This window comes from Harpia harpyja, chromosome 21 (assembly GCF_026419915.1).
Source record: "Harpia harpyja isolate bHarHar1 chromosome 21, bHarHar1 primary haplotype, whole genome shotgun sequence".
Taxonomy (NCBI): Eukaryota; Metazoa; Chordata; class Aves; order Accipitriformes; family Accipitridae; genus Harpia; species Harpia harpyja.
In genome coordinates this window covers 3,622,048-3,649,245 of record NC_068960.1, presented here as the reverse complement: position 1 = coordinate 3,649,245, position 27,198 = coordinate 3,622,048, and the positions used below count along the sequence as shown (strand labels likewise).

The following is a 27,198-nucleotide window of genomic DNA, read 5'->3' as shown; positions in this document are numbered from 1 at the left end:
CTCGGCCCCCGACCGCCGCGCAGGGGCAGCCGAGGGACCATCTGGAAGCTCATTTGAAGAGCTCCCACGTCCCTGCATCCCTGCTCCATTTCTCCTCAGATGGCTTATCAGCAGTGACTTTCCCGACAGCAATCGATAGAAAACATTTTATCGCCTTCCCAGGCGGCAGGATCCTTGGAGTGGGTCTGATTTCTGTTTCTATGGTGACATCTTCCGGGCTTGTGAAAGATCTTGCCTTTCTTGGTTGTTGTTGGGTGGTGGAGACGGGGGGGGTGGAGGGGGGCTGGTGCTATATTTTTTGTTGTTGTAGGTTTTGCCTTTTTTTTTTTTTTTTTAATACCATTTTCAGCGTAACAAGGAAGTCGCCAGCCAGACAAACGCGATGCCCGCAGCTTACTCGCAGCGCTGCTGCTCGCTGGGAAGGGCCCCAGGGCAGCTTTCATCCCCGAAACACGCTGCAGCCTTTGAAACCTATCGAGGCTCAAATGCACGTTGGCTCGGCCAAGGCCGTCTTGCTCCTTCCTTCATCCCCGTCCACCTTCCCACCCCTCCGGGCTTCTCCTGCCAGGCCTGGAAAAAGCCACTCGGCCACACAGCAGGGATGGCCTCAAGCACAAGTGACTGCTCCGGGCGTTTTGTAGCATAGCTTATTTTGCTCCTCAGCTCTGCTCCCTCCTCCTTCCCTTTCCTTTTTTTCCTCCCACCACCTGCTTTGGCAGAGGAGGAGGGGGTTTGCCACGCAGCCCCCCGCTGCCAGCCCCTGCCCTGCCGGCTGCGGTGGCCCTGGGACCCGACCAAAGGGGCAAGGAGGGACGCCGGGGGGGTTCACTTTGTATCTCTAGGACAACGATCGCTTGCCATCTCCTGCATGCAAATGGCCTGGTGCTTTTGCTGAGTTATCTGCACCTGAGGATCTCACTGCCTAATTAATGTCTGCATGGTTCTCTCTCGTTAGCAGTCCCTTTACCCCAGGAATGGCATCGCCTCCTGCTGCCTGTCCCTGCCCAACAGCCCATGTGCTCCAGCTAGAAGCCAGCCTGCTGCAGCCACCCTCCTCTGGGAGATTGATGGATGGATGGATGGATGGATGGATGGATGGATGGATGGATGACCTCTCGTGTCCAGAGATGCCCTGTGCTGATGCATTTAGCAAAGTAGCCCCCAGCATCTTGGCCCTCATGGCTTGGGGACCCGAAGAGGAGCCCCTCTTCTCCGCCACCGAGTCCCCAGGGGGGTTGCACCCATGTCCTTACTGCAAAGGGAACAGATGCCCGGCTGAGGTGGCCTTACCCCAGGCTCCAGCTCCCCAAAAGCCTGATTGCATTCAGCACGCAGCAACCTGGAGAGATTGAGCAACACAAGGGAGCCAACAGCCCCGTGCTCCTCCTGGTGCGACACCGGCTGTGCTGCCCGACCTGGGATGTGCCACGAGGGCTGGCACAAGGGCAGGACCGGCACTGAGCCGCTGGGAGGGCTGAAGTGTTGCCGACGGCTTCAGTCCCAGTTACCAGAGATGGGTTTGAAAGGCATCGCTGGCTTAGCAACACCCTGCCCGCACCTTTCCCGTAACGATGAAGACACGCTGTTCTATTTAGTTAATGTTTCTCAGTGGCACGGCCTTCTGCCTGCACAAAAATAAATAAATAAAATAAAACAGAGGTTTCTTCTTTTTTTTTTTTAATAATGGGAAACTCCAAAGTTCAGAAAGTTGGATTCGCGTCCTGGTGTTAAGTGACAGCGGGGGATTACTCCTTGCATCGGGCACAGACCCAAAGCACTTAAAAGCAAGGGCAGGAATGGCTAATGCGGACCTGCCATCACCTTACGCAGCAAAGAGAAACGCACTGCCTGTGACACAGATCAAAAACCCTGCATATTTCATCTCAACACAATGCCCTTATCTTTGACCCAAAATAAAAATTATTCCTTGCTCAGCAATCTCAAAATACAAAATTATCTACGCGTGCATTAATGCCATGTATCAATCAACTTCAAATGCAAATCCACTGAGCGTTTATTCCTAATTTTACCATAAAAGGATGGTTACTCGCCAAGCACCTCGCTCAACATTATGCTGGGGAACAGCAGTTACGATCAGCAAATCTTCTCCTGGCCATTGACAAATACTTGGATCCTCAGCTTCTCCTAATGGAAACAATCTGGCTGGCTCCTGAGAAAGGGCAAAGCACGGAGGCCAGGAAGGAGAGCAGCACGTTCTCTTCTCTCCCCCTTTTTGCAGCCTCCCTCCCAAAAAACCTCTTCAGTTCTGGAAGCCGGTGTGGGGACGAGTGCTGGGGGGGAAGGAGAGCAGAGCTGGCTGGGACCTCGGGTGGGAGCGGTGAGCGAAACCCCTCTTTGCTCTCCCTGCGAGGGCAGCGGGGAGGATCGGTGTTATCGGCCGCTTTGGGGAGAGCCTGCAGCCTGTCCCTGCTGACAGCAGTGCTGCTCAAAGGGAAGCCCGTTTGCTAGGACGTGTGGAGGGTAATTAGGGAATTGCAAGGCTAGGCATATTCTGCAGGTCTTTTTCTTCTGTTTTAAAGAAATGGGGGAGCGTTGGTGGGAAAAGGTGCTGTACGAGCAAAAGGAAAACATCAGGGAGCACTTAAAGAAATGGCAAAGCGCAGATCAAAACCAGACCACATGAAATGTCTTTCCAGGTGACTGCGAGGCTGCTGCAGGGTGCTGGCGGGGTTGCGGACAGACAGACAGCAGCGCTACCGCAGGGCCATGACAAATATCAGTAAGAGCTCTGGAAAGGCTAAAAGTCCTTGGGCACGTTCCATGCTCCAGCTGCGAGAAGCAAGAGAGCCCCCTCAAGCGGATTGTCCCACCGGGGTTGTCCCACCGCTGCCACCAGCGGCTCAGCTGCCAGGCATGGGGTTTGATGAATTCCCAGCCTGATCCGCTTCGACAGCTCCTGGGTCCCGCTCACAGCCCGGGATCAGTCCCCAGCAGTGCGGGAAGGGTGGCACACAACGCGTCCATCCGAATTTCCACCCCTCGCGCTCAAGGAACAATGGCCCGTGTGTCCCTCGGAGGCTCCTCCTGCCGCACGTGGCCGCGGCCACCCTCCAAACACTCTCCCTCTTGTTCGCTTTGGCCGGGGAAGCGGCGGAGCAGCAGGTATTTCCTGCCATCGGCCGCCATCCCCGCCTGGCCGGCCCCGCGGGGGGGACACGCTGCTCCAGCCCGCGTCCCTGGAACCCCCAAGGGACCTGACACCCCTCGGGGACAAAGCAGGGACCCGCAGAGGTTGCCGTCTCTCGGCAAGCAGGTGGCCCCGCTCCAAAGGGACACCAGCAGCTCAACGCGCACACACACACACCCCCCTCCCCGCTGTGCACATCCTGCTGGAAAAGATTTCCCTTCTGCGGTTCCAAGTCCCAGCTAAAACGAGGCTAAAAAACGTGCAAAACGCTGTTTTTGCTTCGTTTCCTTTGTGCGTTTCACAGCATGTTCTGCAAACAGGGCACTTCCTCATAGTTTCGCTTTGGCTCTCACGTTTGGGAATAAGAGAGAGGCTTTTATTTTAATAGGAAAACAGGATTATAAATTAGCAGCCGGGCGGCGAGAGCCCAGAATCTTCCCGTTAAAATACCTGCACGCATCGCCGTGGCCAAAACCGGGTGTCAACACCAGGGACACAACCAAGGAGGGGTCCTGGGTGCCACCCTTCTTGGTGCAGAGCGGGTGCCGGCGGCCGGTGGCGCATCTGAGATGCAAGCGGTTAACCAGCTGCAACCGCTGAAACAGCGAGGCCTTATACCAGATACCTGATGGAGAGGAAAATCCCAAGCAAGCATTAGGCAGCAGTGCTGGCTGCAGCCAATTTTCCTCGTTTAATATGTTTCCTGCACTCGTCCCCCTCCCTGACCTCAGCTCCTCCTTGGAGCACGTTCAGCCCCAGACGCACCGCTGAGCAACAGCCAAGGCCAGCGGGACCGCTGCCATTTTGTCCCTCCCCTCGGCTCGGAGGCCAGGGCTCCTGCCACGGCTGCTGCAGCCCCCGGCGTTCCCCCCGGGCTCCCCAAAACCGCCTGGGGCAGGGTAAGCGGGCAGCACCCTTGGGTGGTGAGCACCCCGTGGCGTGAGGGTGCTCTGTGCGCCCGCTGGGGCTGCCGTGGGACGCTCGGAGAGCGGGGAGGGGGGGGGTCGGACATGCCACCTCCATCCTTTGCAAAGGATGCGTGATCCAGACGCGGATGGGAATCCAGCTCCAAATGCAAAACCAGATGCGGATCCAAATCCAGACCCAGATCCAAGCGCACACCCACATGCGGTCCAACCCCGATCCCGACGTGGAGCCAAATCCAGACACCGCAGACCCGGATCCAAATCCGGACCTAAGCCCTGGCCCAGGATCTGGCGCAGGGTCCCCGGTGCCCGGCGGTGCCTGGGACCTCACCCTGCCCTGCAGCGCCCGGTGCCCGGTACCGGCAGCACCCGTGGTGCCCTCCACCCACTACCGCTGCCCACCATGCGCAACCCGGTAGCTCCCGTCCGCTAGCGCCCAGCAACCGCTACCCGGTGCAGCGTCCCGGTGCCCCATCTCCCCTCCCCCAGCCCCTAACGCGAAATCCCCGGTACGCGATGCCCGGTACGCGATCCGCGATCCCCATCGCACCGGCCCCCGCCGACCGACGGGCCCCGCCGCTACCGCTCGCCCGTTACCGGCGGCGCCCGGCGCGGCCGGCAGGTGTCGCCGCCGTCGCGGGCAGGGCGGCGGGCGCGCGTGCACTTCCGACGGCGCTCGGTCATGCCCCCGACTTTCCTCCCCTCCCTCCCGGCGCCGCGCGGGGCTCCCGCCCGCTGACACCGCTGAGGCGGCTCTCTGCACGGCGCGGCGCGGCGGAGAGCGGCGCGGCCGCCCGGGGATGGCCGCCGGGGCCGCCCCCGCCCAGCGCCGCCGCTGAGACGCAGCGGGGCCACACGGCCCGTCAGGTAAGAAGCCTCCGGTTCCGGGGGGGGGGGGGCGGATCCGGGTGGGCCCCGGCTCTAGCCCGCCGGCCGCGTCGCCGAGGCTGGGCCCCGGGGGAGGGCGGGGGGGGGGGGGGGGGTGACAGCCGTTGTCTGGCGGGGGAGGAGGGGAGAGGGGTTGGCCGGGCGGGGCGGGGGCCGCAGCCCCCGTGGCCTTGCCGGTGTACCGGGGCGGGGGCGGGGGGCGCGTTACCACCCCGCTTGCTTCGCGTCGCAACGGCGGCTGCAGCCGCGGCTCCCGCCGGGGCCGCTGCATTCCTGCTGCCGCTGGAGTGGCGGTGGCATCGCGTCTCCGCCGCGCTGCCGGCATCTTCTTCCCTTCCCTTCCCTTCCCTTCCCTTCCCTTCCCTTCCCTTCCCTTCCCTTCCCTTCCCTTCCCTTCCCTTCCTTTCCCGCTGCCCAGCCTTGCGTTCCGCCCGCGCTCCCATCGCGCCGCACTCACATTTACAACCGCAGCCCGCTTCGGCCCCCCCCCCGCCCCCCCGCCTCGACACCCCCCCCCCCCAACCCCGCCAAGCGCGAGCCTGGCCCTAGCTCGGTGACGTCACGAGGGGGGGGCAGCGAGGGGCTCCCCGGCCCCCTCGGCCCCGCGGGTGGCCGCGGTGTTCCCGCCTGGCAGCGTGGGGATGCGGAAGGGGGGACTTGGTGTATCTGAAGCCCCCCTGGAGGAAGGGGGGGGGGGGTGTGCGCGCCCCCCCCCAAGCCCTTCTGCTGCAGCTGCTTTTAAGCTGCTAAATTCCAGCTAAATTCCAGTGTGTGTGGTTCCCCCCCCCCCCCCCATTCCTACCACCCCCCTGGAAATGTGCAGCTGGAACAGCAGCCTGAGCACGGTGGTGCTTGCACCACCGGGGATCCCAATGGAGATGGTGACCGGCCTCTTCCCCCCGCCCCGGCCCAAGGGTCGGCATCCCGAAGGCTCTCCGGCCGATGGCGAAGCGTCGCGGCTGACGTCGCAGACCTGCCGGAGATTTTCATTGACGTCAGAGCGGGGAGCTGCTGGGGTGCGCGTTCGTTCCCCGCCGCCTTTGACGGAGCGCGATGCCGTCCCTTAGACGTGAGCAAATTTGGCTTGGCAAAAGCTCTTGTGGCCACTGGTTCCTGCCTGTTCTCCCCTTGGCTGCAAGCGGTGCCCGGGCTGGCTGCCCTCAGGTGACCTCCCAAAGCGATGTTTTGGAGGAACAAAAACAACAGTGGGGGTTTTGCGTGGGAGAGCGCTCCTAGGGCCCCGTGCAAGCGGAGGGAAAGCATCTCTGGTGGTGCCAGCACCTTCCGAGGGTTCTCCCAGCTCAGCTCCAGCTGCCCCAGCTCGTGGGCATCACTGGAGCCTCCTCGAGGGTCCAGAAATGGTTTTCTGCTGGCTGCTGGGATTTGCAGATCGCTCCTACCCCGCAGCCGCCTTCTGCAGGGTGGCAGCTCACGTTCCCCAGGTGGGCAAGCAGCACCGCGGTGGCTCTGCGGATGCGGGTGCCGGCACCCGTGCGTTGGTGGGAGAGGTTGGGGGGACCCACGGGGGGCAAGGCGGAGGTTGGCTGTGCATGGTGCCCTGGCGTTGCACGGTCAGGTGCAGAGCTGGTGCTGAGACTGCATCTCCTGGTGTCTGTCACTGGCTGATGAAAATGGACCTCGAGCTGCTGGGGGATGGAGTGGAGAAGGATGGGAAGAAAAGGACACGTTCCCCCCGAGCACTCTTCCCTCCCCGTTTCCCGTGGGATCGAGGTGTGCCTTGAGGCATGGCGAGAGCCACGGTGTTGGGGGGGTTCAGCGTGGGTCTGCGCATCGGGCTCAGAGCCCAGGCTGGGGGCATCTGCACCCTGAGCAGCAGCTCTGCAGCCCGGGGCCAGGAGCTGTGTGAAGTTCAAGGCAGGAAGTGAGAGATAAAAAAAACAACAAAAAAATCACAACCGGTAGAAACTGCCAGGGAGATTTAGGGAAGCAGCACGGCTGTGCTGTGGAGCCCAGAAGAAGTGTGCATCCTCATCTGATGAGGAGCTGCCCGTGCCAGGGACCGCAGACCCACCTCTCTTCTCCCGGCTCTGTCTCCTCTGCAAGCCCCAGGGAACAATTGCATACAGAGTGCTTCGTTTCAGAGCCGCCACAGTCATTTCAGAGACCTTTTAGGCAGGAAAAGTGCTCTGTAGCGTGTAATTTGAAGGCTCTGCTCTGAACCTTCACTGTCGCTCTGCTAAATGATCCTCTGCTCTTCCAAACCTTTGCTGCCTGGAAACCAGCGGCAGTGACCTGGTTCCTGGCCTTGTTTGGTCCCTGGTCTCCCTTCGGCCTCGTGCTAAGGTGAGGGGAGTCGTGGGTTGCAAGGAGCAGCCCGGGGTGTTTCTCTGTCTTGCATGGGGCCTCTCAGACGTCAGAGTCCTGTGAGATTTCAGCCAGTCTTAATCATCTCTCGCCTCTGCCTGAGCTGCAGAGGTTGTCACAGCTCGCTAAGGATTTTCCAGCCTGGAGGGTCAAGTCTTGTGAGAGCTCTGCAGGAAAATCTAGGGCCCCCGACTGATTTCCCGCAAAATGGGGAAGCTGCAGAATTCTTTTCTGCACCATCCCTCAGGCTTGGAAGCTCACGGCAAGGAAGGACGGTTTGTTCTGCCATCAGAGGATACAGCGCAACTTTGGTTTACCTGAGGGACTTGCGCCGTAGCCTCGCCGGGGGCACGGTGAGCTGAGCCCGGAGGTGACGGGCCATCATTTAGCCAGGGAGTGTGATATCGCCGGGGGTTTCCTCACCCTCGTCTTTCCTCTTCTGCCCGTCCCAGCGCGAATTGCCCTAAAACTTTTGTCGGTTGGAGGCACACCTGCAGGAACAGAGCAAGCTGTGGGTTTCCTCTCGCCGTGGGCGCTGCCTGCCCTGCCAGATGCAGGCAGGGTTTTGAGTTCCCGGCAGCTGGGGCGTGCAGACAGCTTCGCAGTGGGGCGCAGGCAAAGGGAAAAAGATGGGGAGAGGGAGAAACATTTGCATGTGAAGGGCTGGGCTGTCGCACCTCGGCCTATTCCCGGCTGGTCCAGTCCCGTGCTGCGGCACAGGGCTGAGTGCCGGGCCGGTGTGGCGGCAGCATGCCGGCTGGCACCGTGCAGGCACGTGCACGTCTCCTCTTGCCTCGCACGGCTTCGCTCTGCTTTGGATTCGCTCCTGGTTTCCGCCAAGGCAGGGAGAGTCCCGGTGACAGCGGATTTATGCACATCACCGAATCAGACACGCGGCTAGGGCAGGAGGAAACCGTCTTGAGTCCGTCCTAGCGGGCTGGATCAGCCATGCCAGGCAGATACCCGGGTCTAACCTGCTCTTAAAAACTGCGGGTGCTGGGGACTCCACCCTGTCCCCAGGCAATTGCTGCCACTGACTAATGACAGACTTCCAGCAATGCGACTTGGCTTCCGCTCGCATCCTGTCCCCCGCAGCAGGGCACGAGGCAGAGGAAAGGCAGTTTCCCTTCTTCACCTCTCGGAGGGATGCTCCGCAGCTACAGCCCTTCCGAAGACCAGGCAGGATGCATCCCAGCTGGGTTGGAGCGGGCAGACCCGTGCATCGTCATGCCGGCGTCCCGTCCCACCACCCGCTTGGAAACATGCTTAGAATCCACCTGCTCAGCATCGTGTGGATTTGGGATTTTTCCCAGGAGGGCTTGTACAGCTGCTCGGGGCCGGCAGCAGCGAGGCTTTCACCCCGGGCCCGGTGTGGAGGAGGAGGAAGAGGAGGAGGGAGGCAGGTGCAGGTGCTGGGGAGCCGGCGTCACAGCCGAGTGCAAAGAGCTGGCTCTGGCTCCGAGCAGCGGTGGCCACCTGCGCTCGCCGGCGCCCAGCCGGCAAAAACTACACGTCCCAGCAAGCTGAGGGCCACCGCCAGCCGTGCAAGATGGAGAGCGGCTTCCTAGGGCTGGCGGTCACCCCCGGTCCCCAGTGGGAGGGTGGGCATCGCTGCGGGGAGGCCACTTTGCTGTGGGCAGGTGGCCGCTTGGTTTTTGCTTCGGTTGCACGGCCTAGTTTTAAGAGCTGGAATATGCTCAAAGATGGGCTTTCTGAGTTGCTTTTTTTGGTTTTGTTTTGTTTTAAATGACAGCATTTCCCCTTTAAATTTACATCTCTAGCTGGGGAACACAGAGCCTGGTGAGAGAGGGAGTGTGAGACTTTTATAAAAAGAACGAGTCGGGTTTTATTATCCCTTTGAGACGAGCAGGGAAAATCTATACTGAAGGCATGAAATAGCAATAAAAATGGACTTTTTGCCAAAGCAAAATTAATTGAGTGAATCTCAGTCCTCAAGCCTGAGCTCTGAGAGGCTTATGAGTTGGATATGAACCACGCTGCCCCCTTCCAGGCTCTCATCCCCCGAGGAGGGGAGGCAAAACCGCCCTCCGGTCGTCAGCCCCAAACAACAAAGCGCGATGTGATCGGCGCACAGGAGCAAAGGACTCGTGCTTGGGACACAGGCATCCCCACCGCTTGCGAGGCTGGGGTTGCTTCCAGCCCTGATGGTCCCCAGAGCAAGGACCTTCTCCAGATCCGTTGGCTTGGGGACCTGCTCCGATGGCATAAATACGATGCTGATGATCATTCAGCGGTCACCGCTCCGGTGTTGCCACTCTCCACCATCATCATCAGTCACGGCATCTCACCTGGATTGCAGATTTGGGGGAGTCTGACATGAGAAAGAAAGAAGGCTGGACGGAGGTTCCTTGAACCCACTCTGGGAGCCAGGAGAGGAACCTGCTGTCTTATCCTGGCCTGGGCTTGCTGTTACTAACCATTTTCCTCCCTTGTCTCTGCTTCCTGCTCCTGCCCCACACTGGGGTCTGGCTCTCCAAGGCGCTTTCTGGGCAAAACCTTCACAGAAAAGGAAAACCCCCTCCTGGGTTCGTCTGGATGTACACCTGCGGTGGCACCAGCTCTGCTCTCCCCTTTTTGGTGGGGGAGGATGGCAGGAGGAGCCGCCGGACAGAGCAGCAAGGGGAAAGACAGATTCTTTTCAGCAGATGGTGCAAAGAGGACGAAGCTGCGTAAACCTCCCGAGTCTACCAGAGAGACAGAGATTAAATAGCGAGAGGGCTGAGAGGCAGCTCCAGGCGGGAGAAGGAAGGAGAAAAAAGGAAAATGGGGGTGGAAATAGGATTGGAGAGTGGAACTGGGGAGAGGAGTGTTGGTTTGAACAGGAATCTCCTCCCACTTGATGTCTCCCCTCCAATTCGGAGGGCCTAGATTCCATGCCATAAAAATATAGCCCTTTTCAATCCCTTATCTTGCAGGAGCAGAAACAATTGGCCTGCAAAGAAGGAGAAAACAATCTGTTTGACTGACAAACAAAAACACATTTCTGCACAAAAGGAGGAGGAGGAAGAGGCAGCTGTCTGGCTGCTGCTTCGGCTTTTTTCCTTTCCCCTCCCTCTCCTGTCCCCTCGCTCATGGTGTCGGAGCAGAGCCGCTACCCTTGCCAGCAAAACACCCGCCGTTCTGACTGGCTGGGTTCAATGTCAGGCTCCCACAGCAAATGTCATTGTCCGCCCCGCCGTCACCAGCCATGGCGGAGATGCACAAGCCCTGCCGTGATGCCCTCCTGGGGATGGTGTGGGGAAAGGTGGTACCCTGAGCATCAGTGGGGCAGAGCCCAGCTGCTGGGAGAGGTGCCTGTTGGGTGCCAGAGACACAAACTGATGCTCAAGAGAGAGGGACCAAGGCCAGCAGCTTGTGGCGGCTCAGTTAGGGATGGAAGGGATGCAGGAGATCCCTCGTCCGGGGATCTTGGGGAAGTTCAGCCGGATTGTGGGCGATACACTGATACTGCAGCATGTGGGCAGCGTCGTTGGAGCACCCGAGTGCTGCAACTTGGAGGTGCTGCAACTTGGAGATACTGCTGGAGCCTCGGCCATCTCCAGAGTCAGCTCTGTGCCTCGGTTTCCCCGTCTGCAAAATAAGCAAGATAACACGCAAATGCTGTAAGAGAGCTGGGGCGTAGAAGTGCCCTGTGCACCCTAAGTCATTATCCCAGCAAGTTGTTGTCCCAACAAATGGTTATCCCTAAAAAATAATTATGGCAACCACCATACTAGCCAAATTGGTGCTGGGGGGAATCTGTCAGACAGGCAGGAGCAGAGCCCATCGGATCTCAGCAGTTCTCCATCTCTCCAGAAAAAACTCCTCACTCGGAGGCTTTTTTAAAAGAAAGAGAAACAGATTTTCCCCATGTGATTCCCTGACCAGGAGCAGCAGCAGTTTCCTGCCTGGGACAGCCTTCCGAGGGGACTCTGCTCTACAGGGACGCATGAAGCAAACACCCATGCTCCAAAAACAGCCAAATGCAATACCCAGTGCCTGCCCAAACCTGGAAAAGCAGGAGGCTGGAACAGGGCAATCTCTGCAGGGGCTGGTTAGTGCTGCCAGAGAGGGAATCTACGGTAAATAAAGGGGCACAAGAAGAGAACCCTGAAGCCACCAGGATGGTCTTAATTGGTTTTGATCCAGGTTGCTGGAGACCTGGTAGAGTCCACTGGAAAGATGATCCTGCACTAGTGGACAATTCGCTTTTTCCTTTTTTTTTTTTTTTTTTAAGGAGCTGTTTCACTCCGCAGCCAAATAGCAAAATAGCATGTAAGAAATCACAGATTCCAGGTGAGTTAATAACAAATAATGACTCTCTGTTCCTGAGTGGTTCTCTTGATGCCTCAGTCCAGGCACATAACAGCCAGGCTTTCCTGTGCATACTCAGCCAGGCTTGTTGAAATGCTGGTGCAAATTGATAGAACCATCCTGAATTCAAGTGAATTCAAGAGCTCCAGCCTCTGCTTTCTTAGAGTACCACAACAGAAGCTTTGGGGAATATTTGATCTGAAACATTAGAAGGATTTGATTTTTATTTTTTTTTAATTCCTGCACCTAAAATGCAGAATGTTCTGCATTTTCCTTTCCTCTTTCATTTCAAAGTAAGATGAGAGGAACCGTCTCTCCACATGTCAAACTGCAGGCAAAAGAAGATACGAAAGATGACTGGACTCCTTTTACAACTTTGGCGCTTGACTTTCCTCCCCAGAAGGGGAAGATGCATTGTCAGCCTGTCTTGTGATCGGGCTGTAACCTTTTGTTACCCTGATAAACGTCAGCTGACCAGGCTGGGATGTAAAAAAGCTCCATCTCTACCAGACCGTTGCTGCGCTGCCTCGCACACAGTATTTGGGCAGGAAGAGGCCCAGCGTCTCCCTGCCTGAGCGGTGCTTGCAGACTTTGCCCGGCGCGGGGGCAGTTGCATGCTCTGCAGGGAAGCACAGACAGCGACTGCAAGAGCAGGTTTTGCCCATGTTGAAGTGGGTGGCAGCACCCTTCAGGGACCGTGGTTCTCAGCGTGTGGTCATCCAGGCTGGGCCGAAGGAGTCTTTGCTGGGACGGGTGGTCTGCAGAGAGTCTGTGCACCAGAGAGGAAGAAACAGTGTTATCGAAGTGGCATGGCTAGACCCCTACCATCAGTGCTGCTCAGGGGCACTTGTTCCCTTCCATCTCAGCAGTGCCGCGTCCTCTGCAGCCACCTGCCCGGCTTCCCTGTGCTGGTGCCTTCTCCCAGCTCCTCCATGCCCTGCTGTGGCCCCCAAAGTCCTCCAGCACCCTCTCTCCTTCTTTACTTACTCCTGCGCCCCAAACTCTCCCTGCCTTTCTCCCTCCCAGCTGAACCCCGTTGGCAGAAAAGCAAGCCTGGTGAGGGTTTAGCCTCCACACTCAGTGCTGGTAGATGCAATGCAAAGCTGATGCGGTGGTAAAGTAAATCTAACAAAGACGTGGAGTTTGGCTCCCAGGCAAGAAAGACTGTTCAGGTTTTAGCAGACGTCTGCTTCTCTGGTCCTGCATGCTCTGAGCATCAAAGGTGGCCATGGGAGCAGCTCTCGGGGTAAAGCCAGAGTTTGGCTCAGCCCAGGGCTTGAGGAGAGGTGGCTGAGACAGGGTGGGATCTGGTGAAGCCCTGGCTCTCAGCTTCAGACCCTGCAGAAGTCTGGATGCTTGCAGCCTCTGGCCGGCAGGACGGTATTTCCCATTCCAGAGCCAGTATCTGGTGAAGCAGCATCTGCCCGTGTTTTATCCAGACCTACCTGGAGCCTCTCCTTTCCCTGCTACTGCCCTGCTTGCCCGCCATGCACAGGAAGGGAGCAGGCATCTCCCACCCCCTTCTACCTACCAGTTACAGTCACACAGTCTCGAAGCTCATCCTCGATGTTACTCTGCGCTAGTGCCTCTTGGGATTTGGCCAGCGTGTGTCAGGGCTACGCGCTTCTTCCTCTACAGCTGCTCTCCGCTCAGCTGCGTCACCCAGAGCATCCCTTCCTCCTGCCTGGGGTTGCTTTGTACATCCCGTTTCCCCAGTTATTTCGCCCTGATTTATACCAGGTCACGGGCGCGTGGTCCCTTACTTGGCCGTGGTAGCACAGCCTCTTCGATTAGGTGTATTTCCAAGCATGACTTCCATCTGTCCGTCAGTCGCTATAGCTCATTTCTGCAGCGTTTACAGCCGTACAGGGGCATCGTTCATATGTAATAATCGCTGATGGTGGCAGGACTGTGATAAATGATCTATTCCACGTATTTCACCTCTTTTCTATTCACAAATTGTTCGTGATTTTTTGTAGTTGCATTAAGTATTCAAAGGGACTGCGATTTCCACCATCGTATTCATTATTCAAAATTGTTCTCCAGATAATTTCTGCAAATAATTCGTGGTCTTTGCTCTTTTGTGAATACTCGGTCTCAAGAATGAGAGTCGTTTTAATTGGGATCTTACATCACATGATGGATTTCGGCTTCCCGATTGGGCAGGCTTAATTTTTAGACTTGAGGTTTGGGGAGGGAACTGTTGCAATTAAGAATTTGAAATTCACTTTCTTCCAATATCTTCAGTTGCCGCTAAAAATTAACAGTCTGTCTTGTCTTTTTTTTTCATCCCTTCCTGGCCAAAAATCCCTGCCGGTAACTTGTTGGCAAGAAACACTTGGAGAATATAAACAAAAAGGTGGCACCAAAACAGCTAAATTTAACATATCTAAAAACTGGAGTGATGATTCACAGTGGTTTGTTTTGTATTATTCACCTTGCTCTGGTAAAAATAATGATCAAAATAATTTAGAAACATAAAAAGTCACATAGCAAGGGGACATTTATAGCACTCGGTTTCATAAAATCTTCCATCGACGGCTCTCTGGGTGCCTGAGAAACATCCTGTGGGCTGGCTGGCGTGCGGCGGTGAGTTGGTACCCTGGCCCCGCTCGGCGCTCTGGCCCCGGGCTGAGGCTGCTGCCGGCTCGGTGGAGGCGGAGGGAAGGAACGTGCAACCAGCCTGGCTCCACATACTGCCTTGATCCGCACCCACAGCAGACAAGACTCCGGTTGTCTCGCACAGAGCTCGACTCCAGGCAGAGGGTGACCGTAAGTGGCTTGCCCAAGGTCGCACTCCAGCTCCCTTTTTCAGCTGGAAATAGCTCCAAGGTCTCCTGATCCCCCCCCCCCGCACCAGCCCCCTCCCGCTTCGAGGCGAGACAGAAAGGTGCAGAGTTCAGATGTTTTCTCTAACCGACAGCCTGGCTCCTGCCACCTCTCATAAAGCCTCCTTGGCTGTATTTTCTGTCCCCCACCATCGGGCTGAGTCAATGGGGCCCCACTTGTCCCCCCCTTAATAGCACGAGTTCCCGGGGCATATTTATGCCTCCGAAGTGGAGCGTTGTGCTGGTGTTCCCATTCATGCGGCACCCTCACACCCCGGCTGCTCGCTTCCACCAGCTGCTGCTGCCGATTTCCCTTAAAAATAAAACCCCTCTAAAGGTACAGCAGGGACACCTTAAATGCAGAGCTGTGGCGTGCAGTTAATCATATCCTCTTAACGGGTTTATTCGCTCATTAAATATTTAAGACTCGTTTCTCTTTATCAATAGTGTGGAGGCGTGCAGGCCCCGGTGCAAAGATTTATGCACACAATAGGATCGGTGCATTTAGATTTGTTTGAAGGGATCCGAGAGCCATTTAAAACTCGACCCGGGGGGGGGACGGTTTCTGCTGCTGCTGTTTTCCTCCGGTGAGGTTTCTGCCTCCTGACTGCGGTTGGGAGGTGGCAGGAGGGAAGGTCGGGGGGCACGGGCTGATGGCTGCCTCCAATACCCCCTTGGTTGCTTTTGAAACAGCTGTGCCCCTTTTTGAGGGATGCCGAGGTCTCGGAGGGGGCCCACTCGTGCCTCACGTGAGTGTCCTGTAGTGATGAGGATGGTCCGTGGAAAATGCGGCGCATGGATGCAGGACCTGGGGCTGGGAGAGCGGTTGTGGAAGTGGCATTTTGATCCCCGCTTCCCACTGCTGTCTGTGGGAAGAGCTTTGCCGTTGCGGCTCAGATGTGAATTCCGGCTCGTCTGGCGCCGTTTGGGAGCTGTCATGCAGGTGCAACATCTGTTGTTCTCCTCTTATTAGCTGGGCTCTGCTCTTCACGCAGGTGTAAGACCGGTGGTGGCCTTTTTGGTTCATAGGATGGGGAGGGACCAAATCCACACCATCACCTTGATCCTGCCTCCCCATCCTTCCCATCATCTACCCCCCTGCCCACCGCAGCTCACCAGCCCAGACCACCATCCAGAGCATCCAGTCTTCATCCAGTACCCACCATTTCCCATCCTGCCCCGTGCCTGGTCCCCAGTCCCTACGCAGGGTTCCGTGGCTGCCAGATGTGTTGCTTGCCCTCGGTGCAGGGAGTTGATCCCTTCTGCCGGCACGCACCCCGCTGGCACGTGTGTATGCCTGTTCCCCCGGCTCCGAGGGCTGCGGGTTGCAACCTTGTGCTGGAGCGATGGGGGGCCTGAGATGGGGCCGTGAGCCTGACTGCGCGTCCGATGCAGTTGCACAATGTGACCTGTACCCGTCCTTCCATTGAGCGCGTTGCCGGAGCTTGCAGGGACAGCAGGTCCCGGCACGCAGGACTCTATCACCGTCTCAGCAGCCTCTGCTTAGATCAGGAGGGAACATCTCATGCCAAGACCTGTCCTCCCCAGGCTGCAGCTTGAGTCGGAGATGGCAGCAGCTGACGCCCATTTTTTTTGGCCCCCTGTGGCATGCCGGTGGGTTCTTCCCACAGCTTTGCATGGAGCCAGACGTGCCCATTCCAAAAACTCCTCTCTGGGAGGTGCTGGGGTGGATGGGGAGGGTGAGTGGCTGCAGTGGCAATAGGCAGAGCTGGCAGCTCCCTCCTGGGGGTGTGAGAAATACCCCGGCTGGCTTATTGACAGCCCAGAGCACGGGAAGAGCATGCGTGCGTCAGATATTTCCCCAAACCTCTCCTGCTTTGCAACGTGCCCACTGAAAAAAAGGATCTGACAGCAATAAAACTGTCGGGCGGCTGCTGCTGCTTTTTTTTAAAGTTCTATGATAGCTTCTCCCCCCCTTTTTTTTAATAGCTAATGCATCTGTCACTACTTTCCTAATGAGCTTTCCGAAAGGGCCTTGGGGACCTCTACCTATCCATGTGGGTTCGGATAGGAGCTTACTCAGGGGAGGCAGAGAGAATTCAGCTCCCTATTTCACCCCCATCTCCTCCCCACCGCCCTCCCAAACTCCTCTCCGAGGGCAGGTTGTCCAGAGGGAGGGGAAGACAGCAATATCTCAGCACTCGGCAAGCTGGCATGCACCCCCTGCAATCACAGCCAATAATGACAAAAAGACGGGGCTGCTGCCAGAGATAGAGAGCTGAGCTCCAAGCGTTACAGCAATGTCACAGCCTTGGGACTGCTGCTGGCTGCTACTGGAAAGAAATTTCCTCACAACAGGCAGAGTTATAGGAAGGAGCCATTGATTGCATTAAAGAACACCCTTCCCACCTCTTTTTTTTGGCATGGATTTTCAAGGCTTTTTTTTTTTTTCTCTCTCACCCCCCCCCCTCCATTTGCCATTGAAGTTGCGTTCAATAAAACCCATCGCCCGAGAGCGTCTGTTCGCATGTTCTCAGCAGTACAATGGGCAGAGGACTGCAGTGTGCAGAGGCTCAGCCAGCCTCACGCAGACAATGAGGGGGTGGGAGCGGGGCGGGGGGGGTGGCTTTTATTTTATTTTATTTTATTTTTCCCCCACCTGCCAGCCCCCACTACTAATTGTAATCACAAAAGGCAAATGGGAAGGGACTGGGGGAGCAAGGCTGTGGTTCACTGGGGTCATGGTCTCCATCAGTCATTCTCCCAGCCTGTTGCTGGGTAAAAGCCTGGCTCCTTGGTTTATCAAAATGACTGCGCAGCAAAAGCCTCTTCACCCAAAAAAACAACAAAAAAAAGCTATTTCAACTGACTCAAAAAGCATGAACTTCCCATTGCCATCCATGGGAGACTTTCCATTGACTTCTCTAGGCGCAGAAGGGAAAACAGAGGATTTGGTGAATCAGGCACAAACCTGGGATCTCTTCCTCTCTCTGATGCTGTTGGCAAATCATTTAGGGCCCGATTCAGCAAGGATTCAGCAAGGGGCTGAACGCTGCCATCCCTGTGCATTTCGATAGGGCATGAGAGGATGCACCACTTGGCAGGACTGAATCTCTAACTGTGCTGTGCCCGAGTTCCCCTCAGCTGTAAAATGTAACGGTGCTAACCCTACATTGCATGATGGTGGAGAACCTAATAACTATTAATGCCAGGGAGATGCTTCCAGATCTCTAGATAAAAGGTGCTCAAGGAGGGAAAATTATTATCAACGTGGGCCAAATAGCTACAGGGGATTCGAAATCTGTTTGTATTTGTAGGATGTAACCACTAAGGAGGGAGAGACTGGGACAATGGAGCATGCACAGCACTAATGGAATGAGCATAGGAAAGAGGATATCTCTGGAGACCCTTAGAAACCATTTCCCAGTGGTAAGATCTGCTTGGGTTGTTTGTTCTTCTTCCCAGATGAGAGCTGCAGTCATGGACGCTTTTATCACTTACAAACTGGACTAGACGGAGGGCCAGAGAGTGTACTGTAGGGACGAGCCTGCATGGCTCTCCAGTGGGTGGGTCTATGGATTTAACAGGTCTCAGCTTCCATTTCTATCTTTCAGAGCTGCACTTTATAACAGAGGAATCTGGACTGGACATTTCAGACCTATTTTTCAAGCTTATGGGATGCAGGTTTGGCCTCTGGTAGAGATGCAAGGGCATGACTTGGGCATCTTGAGGCTGCAGCAGAAGGGTTGTTCAGGGTGGGCACATCCCCGTCCCATCCTGGGATGGAGCCTTGGGATACGGTTTGGGCTGAGGTGTGGATTTGGAACAGACCTGTAGTAGCACGTGACCGTGGTGGTTCCTTGAAGCCATTTCACTCGGAGATTCACTTTTTCCAGCTGATTCACGTTCCCGGTGCAAGCCCATTTCTTGCCATGGTGACAGTAAAGCTCCCTGAGGTTCTGCATACTAACGCCCAATGGTCCAGGCTAGAGTCTCCTAACATGCTCTGAGCCAGGTGGTGCCAGGAGCTGTACAAACACAGGTTGTTCCCTTGAGATTAAAACCAAGTCAGACAACCTGTTTGTTGTCTGTGGTCTGGCAGTGCTGGGAGACCTGGGCAGTGCTGTGCAAAGCATTGGGCAAGCATGTAAGAGACAGGCAGCATCCGTCTCGGCTCCCCTGGAGCGTACATCCTTGCTTACCCACAGTTCCTCGCTCATGGTGGCATGGACTGCTCCGAAATCACGACGTCGCCTTTCCTTTGCGCCCTGAGACAGCCCCATTTTGTGCTCTGGGGAGCTGCTGCCTTTCTCACTGAAGACCTGCAGCACACCATGCTGCTTTTTTTTTTTTTTTTCTCTCCTGGACACTTTACTTAGGTTCTTTCTTCCCTCTCATTTTCTCTACCATCAAATGAAAGCCATTCAGACCAAAACGGTTCAGTCTGCTCTTTGTGTCTGGAAAACAGAACACCAAAGACAGCTGGACCTACCCGAGATGGCCACGGCCGTGGCAACAGTGGCTCTTTGTTAGCGCTGTTGTCTCTGCCCCTATCTCCAGTGTCTGGGGCCCTGTCTCTTTAAAGCTTTAGTGTGCTGTGTCAAAGCCAACAGAGAGTTCAGCTTATTAATGGATTCGCTAGGTTAATATCCCAACAGTTTGGGTTTTTTTTTTTTTTTCCACCAGCATAATTTAGAAAGGGGGGGGAGGGGGAGAGAAAGATAACCCAGTCCCATTTCTGGGGAGGAGGGCATGGCATGGCTCATTGCTTTGGAGAAATGGAGCTGGAATGGTTGGTCGGGGCCACGAGGAGGTGGTGGCCCAGCCCTTCGCCTTCCTGTCTGTATGTACATCTCTCTCTATATCTCCTTCTCCTGCGGGGTTCCCTGCATCAAAGCTTCTTCCAGTTCTTATGCTAATGAGGTGCATTAATGCTTAATGACTGTGAACAGGCTTGTTTAATTGCACCTATCTGAGCAGGAGGCACGTTGCTGTATAAGAGGGAACGACCATGTAAGCAGCTGCATGCCCTCCTGGACAGTCTTAATTACATGTAAAACTGATGTGATCTAAACCACCAGGCTGGTGATTAGTTTAGTGAGGCAGGTGGTACTTTGCAATTCAGTGCCTCAGAAACTCTAGAGCAAGTGAGATCAGATTCTTTCGTAGGCTATGGAGGATAAGGCAAGCCCTGATCATCCTTGAATTTGATGTTGGGTGGGGACAAGCACGGCATAGTAGATTAATTTAATTAATTTATTGCAGTTAGTTTGCAAAGACATTATCCGCGAGCGTCTGTGCAGAATACTGAGCAGTCCCATTAATGCAATGCTATTTTGCCTGTAAATCCTCTCCCCCCGCCCCTTACAGGAGGAATGAGCTGCGATGGTCTCAGCTTTCTGCAGTGTTATCTCGCGCTGTTTGAATACGACTGATTGTCTGAACTACAAAGGGGCCCGGCGCTAATGCAAAGCCATCCCTATTGGCACTAGACCTAGATTAATGACTCTGCATGCATTGCCTTGGCTCTAAACTGGATTTCCCTAAAGCAGCTCACGGCGCTGCTGTCTGCTCCCGTATCGGTGCCTCTAGCCGGGCTGCGATTGTTCAGCTGGCGAGAGCAGCGGATCTGGGAGCACCTCCAAGTGCGAAGGCTGTTAAGTAGGGGTGCACAGGTATGAAGGTACCTGTTATCGCGAGCCATCTGCTGCTAATTACCCGGCCTCTCGCTTCTTGCGATTATTTGTTTTGCTTTTATTCACCGGAGGGGGGATTTTAAAAAGAAAAAAAAAAAGCAACCTTTTTTTTTTTTTTTTTTTTTAATAGAAATCGCTTTGGGCAGGGGAGTAAACCGAATCCAGCAGCATTTTGGGGTCGGTTGCGCTCCCAGGGCAGGCGTCTCCCGGCACACCGCTGCCCCGGGGGTTCACCCCCTCCTCCCCGATCCCACACCGGACCCTTCCCCTCGGCCTCCTCTCCCTCGAGAGCTTCCTCCCCATCTCCGTCCTGTGAACTCTCCGATCTTCCCCTCTCCCTGCCCGCCCGGGCCCCAGCGGAGGCTCTTCCTGACGTTACTCCCACAACAACCACTTCCTTCCCGTCCCGGCAGCCCCCAGCTCTGCAACCGTCCCTGCCGGGCCCTGGCCAGCCCCGGCCCCTCACTATCTCCCCGAGACCCCTCTTCTGTTTCTCCACTTCCAGCCACCGCTATTTATTTTGTGAAAGGGCTTATCTCGGACGCGGAGGCTCTTTCCGCATGGGGTGAAACCTGTGGCCTTGGGACTCGCGGCCCCGCTTCTGCCAAAAAAGCCCTCTCCTGGCATCCACCACACCCGCAGGGTTTTGGGGTTAGAAACCCACCACGTGGGACATGTTTTAGCCAACTTGCAGGGATCGGCTCCCCAAAATTAAGCATCCTCCCAACGTTGCCGTGCCCCAGGCTTGTTGGCAGGGAGGGAGGGCCCAGCCATGGCGGCCGCCTGCTTGTGGCGGGAAGGCAGCAGGGCAGGAGCTGGGGAAGAAGCGGGCTAGGTGCGTGGCGGGGGGATGAGAGTCCTGCGGCGTCTTCCTCGGCATCTTCCTCCCAGTCGGCGCGTTTCCTGGCAGAAGAAGGCGCGCGGCCATGGCGAGGGCAGCAGCTGAGGAGAGGGCTTGGCAGGGGGAGATGCAAGATGGTGGCTACCCTGAGGGGAGAACAGGGCCCTGCCTGGTTTGGGGTGGGAGCTCTGCCTCCATGAGAGTGAGCCCCACTCCGAGGGGCCGCAGCTGCCTGGTTCCCCACGGGGGAAGATGGAGGCCCCGCTGCCATCTGCCTTCTCCTCGCCCACCCCATCGTGGCTGTTCCCACCCTTGTCCCGCTGAGACGCGTTTTGCTGTGCCAACCCTTGGCCTTGCAATGGCCCCAAGGCAGACTTTGGGTGGAAAAGAAGACTTTTCCTCTCAGAAAAGCCACCCGAAGCACAGCCCCGCGGTGGCAGCACCAAGGCAGCCCCTGAGTGTCATGGCATTACCGCTCCCAGGGGACCTGCCCCGGTGTAACACCACCACACCAGACCTCGCCGCCCCGGCGGGCATGGCTGCCTGCAGTGCCGTCCCCTCGGGTGGGCCGAGCACCCCAGGACACGCCATCGCTGTGAAACCAGGAGCGTTTTTGCAGAGATATGCTGCGAAACCGGCACCGCCGTGGTGGGGGGGTGCGTCCTCCTGGGGGGGGGGTTCAGCCCTGCCTCGTCTGTGGGCAAAACACCCTCGCGCCAAACCTGAGCCCCAGCGAAACCTTTTTTTAGCGCTCCCCTATTTGCCAAGCGTACTTCCTTTCTTTTGATTCTTACCACCTACATACAGTCTGACTGCAACGGCAAAAAAAAAAAAAAAAAAAAAGAAAAAAAAAAGAATTGCAACATTCAGTCGAAGGCTTTTCTGTCTAATGACGTTAAATTTATTAACCAAAACTCCAGCTGCACCAGGCTGGGATCTAATAATATTCAGGCTATGGAGACATCAAGTAGAAAGAAGCTTAAAGCCCTTTTTATTTCACAGTAAAACTGTCAGTAAATAACTGGATTGTCTTGAGACTGAGAAAATGGGGATTTATCTTCCTGAACATGAAAAGTGTGCTTATTTTTTTTTATCAGCTTCAAAAAGCCCCAGCAACCTTGATTTTCCTTCCACACCGTTCTCAGCAGCTCTGCCAAGCCCCAAAACCACACAAATCAAGAGACAGGCTCTAAAGATATTTTTAATTAAATTAATTCCTTTTCCTTCCTTCCCCATTTCTCCCTTGTCCCCTCCTCCATCCTCTCTTTCTCTCTCCCTGTGTCCCCAGCTAATGACTTCTAAGCACTGTGACATTTCAGCACTGGCTGTCACTAACACCACACCTCCGTGCTGGTTATAAATTGGGCACAGAGACATAAAATTCCCCGCAGAAGGTCCCCGTTTGATGATATTCTCCGAGGTAAATCTCCAATAGCTCCCTGTTTTCTTTAATAACGCTAATAGGCATAGATTAATTAAACTGTTATATTACTTCCTTCTTTCTACCAGCACCAGTTAGAAATCTTATTACCTGCTCCTCTCCGCTTGCCTTTTCCCCAAGGTGGTTATATTCCAACCAGTTTCCAAGGTTTCTCAGAGGCTGTAGCACAAGGTGAAACGGCAAACATCGTCTCCGCGAGGCCAGATCCTGCCCCCAGCCCTTGGCTCCGAAACCCCACCGACCTCGGCAGAGTCGGGGCGGGCGTAAGCGGGGTCAGGATTAAGCCCAGTTTGTCTGAAGAGGTTCTGTCTTGAAAGCAACAGCGGGGCTATTGTTGAGTCTGGATGCCCCCTCTAAAAGGGACCACAGCTGTAGGAAAGGGAATTGTATACATCCATCAACTCCTCCAGGGCCCCAGGATGTATTAGTTAAGATTGCGGGATAACATGTCCCGGCTCCACTGAAGGGGTCCTTTGAATGACATGTTGGATATACTGTTGCACATCTGGCTGCTGTATTATTGAATTGCTCTACGGTTGCATTTTCCAGACCGCGGGAATGTGTTGGTTGGGGCGGGGGGGGGGGGGATGAAGGGGACGACATGTGGGAAAATTAGAGGGATGCATCCTGCGGGGTGGGGTGGGTTTGGATGGAGCCGCATGGTGGAGGCGGGGAGGGAAGGGGGGGAGCAAGGCAATGCTTTCACACAAAATGCCGTGTTGCCATTTGAAATCCACTCCAGAGCTTCCTGCTCTAATTAAATTTGTCACCATCGTTACTATAATGCCTGCCATTCCTCCGGTGCTTTTTGTTCTCAGGGATCCCAAAACACAACAGAGGCAAGGGCAGAATTTCCAGGTCCTCCGTGTTTCTTCTGCGGGAGCTTTTCTTGAGCAAAACCAGGAAAACCAGTCGTAGGAGCTGCTTTGGGGCAGGAGCGCAGCTACTTCTGGTTTGGGGACACTGGAGCAAGGGACGCTGAGGCTGGGGGATCTGGGCAGCTCTTGCACTCACACATGAGGTGTCTTCTGGGACTGCTAATTTGCAGGAGCTTGGGCAAGCACCCCGGGAAGGCCCACTGCAGCAAACAGCCCTTCTTGGGCTCTCCTTTGGCTCGTCCTGCTCTCAGCCCCTCTGGACCCGCGTGGGAGTCCAGCATCCCTGCAGCCACTGCTGCACCTTCGCTCTTGGCACCGTGTGCGGCCGGCCAGCCACCGCCAGCCTGCCATGAGGTGCCGCGAACGGCTGCTCCGCGCTGTGCTGGGGCAGGAGGAATTCACTAATTACTCGTGGCTCTTAATATGGCCCCTGAACGATGCCAGAGTGGCGTGAAGGGCTCAGAGCAGGAGACACAACCTGCTCCATCGTGTCTTCTGTGTCAGCTTGCAACGAACTGAATGCAAAAAGGCTGTCTGAGCTGCAAACAGCAGAGCCCTTGGAAATTTAAAGGTGCAGAGCACAGAAAACAAAGGCGAGGCGATCGCGCTGCTGAATATTCATCCCAGCGTCTGATCCTGCCAGGAGCAAAGCCTGCACAGCTCCCGTGAAAGCTGGTGGGAGGGAACCTTGGTCTGAACCTCATCTTGGGCTCCAGCCCAAATCTGAGGGGGGAGGGCAAATTAGTCCTTAATGCACATATATCTTAGACTAAAACCCGATAAGGGAACTCTCCTATGTTAATTTACCTGAGTTATTTACTATACTGATTGCTGAAGGTACTCTGATTAGCGCATGAAATATTTCTATACCTTCGGTCTGATTAACCCATATCTGCAAAATAAATATTTGTCTCATTATAGTTATGCGATCATGCAATCAAAGACCCTATCATAATGGGAAAGGGAGAGAGTATCCGTGTGGAAAAGGCAGGGAATGGCGACACAGAACGAGCGAGTTTGAGAGCAGGGAGATGAAAAGCAGGGGCATAGCTGGAGGGGGAGGCTTAGTGGTCACAGCCTCCGGCCGGAGGGGTTGAAATGCCGGGGAGGGCACGATTCTCCTCCCGTTTCACCGGTGCTAATTGGGACTAACTCCGTTTGACTCGGCAGCGGTGCGCCAGTCCCAGCGAGAGGAGGGTCAGACCTTGGGAACCACAGGGGTGAGTCCCAGCAGGCTCCCAGCCTCCAGCTTTTTTGAAACAGAAGCGGGGAGTTCCCAGCAGCGCGGTGCGTGTGCCAGTCTCCCAGACGAGCTCTTAAAATAACCCAGCACACCAGGCTGTGGCACCGGGGGAGAGCGCAGAGGATGAAGTCTTCAGTCCTTCTGGCCCAGATTCGGGGAGAGGGGGGGCTGGCAGCTCCCTGCCCAAGGCGAAGGTGTCTTAAAGTGTGGTCTGGGGAGGGGGGCAGCCGGCACCCCACGACCAGGTGGCAGGGAGCGGAGGAGGTGGCGGCCGGCAATGCTGGCACCGTCATGTATGCTGGACATCCTCCCTCGGCGAGGGGAGCTGTAAGTCATCTGGAGGAGAGGATCCCCCCTCTGCCGTTACAGGGCTGTTTTGCATATGCTCCGTTAGGAAAAGAGAGGAGTTTTATTGTGGCTGTGCAGAAGAGCTAAGTCAAGAGGTTGCTTTATGGCTCGCGGATCCCGGCGTAGAGAGGAAAGCGTCCCAGATGCAGCATATAGTAAGCCTGGCAGCGTTGTACAGCACTGCTGCATCGCGGAGTGGCTGCGAGCACTGCTCTGCAAAAGAGCTGAAGTCATTTTTCTTCTAAGGGCAGGGGGTAGTGGGGAGGAAATATGAAGGCAGCCCTGTTGCTAAGGTAATCTGCTCTTTGTATGGTCGTACATTTAGGTAATGCTAATGAAAGGCCATATAGTAGCGAGGTGCAGATGTCAGCACTGTGCACTCCTGGATATTTGATTAGCATTTCTTTGACTTTGCCTCCTCTAACAGAAATACCTGAGTACATGGATATTAGGAAAATAAAATCCCCCTTCTCCTCTGCCAACAGCCCAACAGCACACATTACGCAGAGAAAGGAAAAGCCTTACCAAAATAAGACACTCCATAATGAATGTGTGTTTTTTTCCCCCCACACACACACCCTGGGGAGGATGAGAGCAAACATGTGATGAGAACAGAAATAGTCACATTGCTTAATGCATTGCTGGACGGTACCCAGCCAGCACAGTGATGAACCTGGCGTAAGACCTGATAGCAGCAAACCAGCATAGCATCCTATTTAATGGCTGGTGGCCCACAGATGTTTTAAACCTCAAGGCTGCATCTCTCAGAGGTTTCCCTTTCAACTCGAGCATCAGCAGGCTGCTTTTGGAAGCAAAGGCTGCGGATGCTCTATCCAGGGACCCAGCGCATCCGTGGATTAGCTGGTGCGTGCGTACGTGCGTGGTGTCCAAGCCTGGATCCGGTGATCTGGCTTACGAAGCGGGAGAGGACCCACACTGCTGCTACAGAGCGCCGTGTCCTGCTCTCAAGCATCGCTGGAAGAATGAGTCAGCCGTTTTCCTTCACACGGGGGTCGAGTGGATGCCCCTGTCTGAGCGTCACGAATAAAAGCACCCAGAAATGTAACTGCTCTGTGCTTGCATGTTGTGCTTGCAACTGTCTTAAAGACCAGCTGCTCTGCGTGAGACTTCCAGAGAGCGAGAGCGCTTGAATGAAGCCCTTATATCTCTCTTTTGCTTTTGCCTTTTTTTTTTTTTCCCCCACACAGTGCAACGTGGGCTCTGTTCCTCCTCGCCTTTTGCTCTTGCTCCCTGGGGCAGCCCGCTGTGTCTCAGAGGCATGAGGAGTGAGTCCTCCCTGGAGTCCTCCAGCTCCTGCGAGGAATGGCCCCTCGGGGGCTAAATCCAGCAGCGGGGCCCCGAGGTGGCGGAGACGTCTGTGCGGGCAACGCCAAGCGTTTCTCCTCGATGACAGCAGTGCCTGGGACAGAGGTTTGCACGCCTTTTGGTGCGGCAGCCGGGGACGTCTTCCTCCCTGCCAGCACCTGCCCCTCCCTCTCGCCGTTGTGCAACATCCCAAGGGCAATTACAGCAGTGCTTACGTGGAGGAGTGATATTGGGAAAGTATTTAGTCATTTTTAACTGTTCTGCTGGCAGCTCCCCTCCCTTAAGGTGGTTCCTATTTCTTCTTCGCCCTCTCCCAGCATTTCGTGGCAACTCCTCGCAGCAGCCCCTGGCCCGACGACCCTTTCTTGGTGCATCCTTGGGTACCGAGAGCTCCTCTTGGCAAGGGGGAGCCCACGCTTCCGCAGAAGAGCCACATTCCCATCGAATGACTCTTTTCCTTTCCTTTCCCCATCCCTCTTGTGCTTACTACAGCGATTTTAAAGCTTCCGCGCCTTGACAGCAATGGGGGGGGAATGGTTTTGAAAGCAAAAGTAAGAGGCAGGAGGATGCAGAGCTTCTCCTGCTCTCAGAGGCGTCTGGATGCTTCTCTGGCTCCATCTCTGGAGTGATTTTCCCTGGACCCAGTGTAAACAAGGCAATCCGTTACAGCAGTTTGAGCGTTACTCCACAAACACGCCGTCAGCCCCTGCCCCCACCGCAGGCTCTCTCCGCTCCTTCTCTTCCTGCCGCCGTGCCGCACGGCGAGCGTTGGCGTGGCGCAGGGGTTATCAGGCACTGGTCTGCACGCAGAAGCAACCTCTGAGCATCGGCAGGCGAGGAAGGCTCCAGCGCGAACTGGAGTCGAGTCTGCAACAGCACCATCCCTGTGCTGCACGGCTCACCCCGGTTTGGAGGGGCAATTGCAAAATTGAGCCTTCAGGGAAGTTCGGGGATGCTGATGCACTCCCAAGGAGGGACATGGAAGAGTCCGGCTATTGTTTACCCCAGAAAGACGGCGAAAGGCAGAGGCCGCGG

General features: G+C 55.8%; 1 protein-coding gene across 1 annotated transcript in view; it reads left to right on the top strand.

Moving 5' to 3' along the window:
• Nucleotides 1-4,790: 4,790 nt before the first annotated feature.
• RAI1 (retinoic acid induced 1) overlaps nt 4,791-27,198 on the top strand; it is a 76,221-nt gene continuing 53,813 nt past the window's right edge. Inside the window, 1 exon segment of the mRNA XM_052772731.1 lies at nt 4,791-4,941. The gene's annotated coding sequence lies outside the window, so the exon portion shown is untranslated.